This window comes from Sinocyclocheilus anshuiensis, unplaced genomic scaffold, assembly GCF_001515605.1.
Source record: "Sinocyclocheilus anshuiensis isolate Anshui unplaced genomic scaffold, SAMN03320099.WGS_v1.1 scaffold141, whole genome shotgun sequence".
Classification (NCBI taxonomy): domain Eukaryota; kingdom Metazoa; phylum Chordata; class Actinopteri; order Cypriniformes; family Cyprinidae; genus Sinocyclocheilus; species Sinocyclocheilus anshuiensis.
Window position 1 is genome coordinate 124,567 of NW_015537930.1, and position 1,759 is coordinate 126,325.

A 1,759-nucleotide genomic window follows, 5' to 3' on the forward strand; every position below is an offset into this window, starting at 1 on the left:
AAAGTAAAAAGCATTGAATAATGTGTTGCTTATATTTATTGTGTTTAAACATGTCTGTGAAAGATTGTATTACTGTCCTGTGTAAAAAAAAGAATTGCAATGCTGAAAAAGCATTTTAAGTAACAATGTTTGGATTTAAAATCAAAATAATGGATAAATGTTGTGTTTGTGGTAAACAGCCACAGATCAGGAGCAGACTCCTGTGTGAAAGCACAGTCCGTGCTGCTTCTGTACCACACATATGGACTACGTACGCACTGCAAACGGAGTATGTGTGAACCTCACATACAGCTCACAAAATCAGGCTTGCGCAGTGTAAGCTATTGTGCAACAATAACACGACTGTAAAAACAAAAATACAGTGCATGATCAAACATTTAGGTGAGATAATTATAGATTTTTGAAAAATGTCTAAAAAATGCCCCACTCCACCCCTCAAATGAAAAAAAAAATCCTCTCACAAGAATCACCTAAGAGAGGAATTCATTTTCAAAAATGAAATTCAGGCCCTGAATAAATGTCTAAAACTCTTGATTGGATCATCACTATAAATAATTCTACATGATAAAAAGAAGGCTTTAAAAAGATCGGTATCGGTGATCGATATCGGCAGATACTGCTTTCTATGATCGGTGATCGGTGATCGGCCTCAAAAATCCTGATCAGAGCACCCCTAAAATAAATGTAATTTATATTATGCAGCTAATATTGTGTATAATTAATATTATATCGGCCTCAAAAATCCTGATCGGAGCACCCCTATTGTTTAGTACAAAGAGCGTCAGACCTCCAGGTTGGGAGGTTTACACAGTGTCTGAACTTAATTACATGACATACTTTTGTTGTTGACTCTGTAAATAAGAAGAAAACGGCTTTGTCTGGTATTAAACTGCTTCATCTGGTATTACAGATATGAGAAATATCAAGTCCTGTTGGAGCCATAACTTTATGGGCAATGCTCTGTCATAGAACTACACGATTAATCAAATTATAACCGAAATCACAGTTGCCTAGTGCCATTATCAAATTGCTGCAATTTATTCAAATAAATATATACCAGATTGTAGGGCTGTACGACAGGGGCGGAGCCAGGGGGTGGCCAGGGGCCACTCAAAACTGCAGTTTTTGTCCCTTTTTTTTCTTGACAAGAAATGCATATTAAGATGTGGAACCGCCGTATCTCTTTATGACCACATCAAATGGGAGAATTTTCAGACACGCACTTCAGCTTCACCTCAGTGTCAGGCACGAGTCAAACGAGCGCGGAAAAGCTACAGCAGCCAAATGAGCTTCAGTAGAACAACTGTGATTTGCGGTCTGATGAGATGTTGTTAGACTATATGTCAGTAAAACACACTTTCCAGTCCCATTAGCTGTTTTACTGTGCTCACGGCACACACTCTTCAACAGTACGCAAATATGTGGCGCATGCTCTATATCACTTCATCATAAATATCCCGCACAAGAAACTATGAGCATACATACCTAGTTCTGTCGTCAGCTAAGTCATGAAATTACCAAAAAGGCGATTAAAGCTGCAGACTGTGCATGTATACGCAGCACACAAGAAAGTCTCTCAAATGCATGTACTAAAATATATTCTGCAATTCAAGATCACAATATAAGGCACAAGCTGATATGTATTTTTTATTTGTAATTTAATGCACAAATAAATGTGAGCACAGTGCACTTCTACTAGAAAATATGCGAAAATGAAACCATTTAAATGCATAAAATAACTCATTTTCTATTCTGGCAT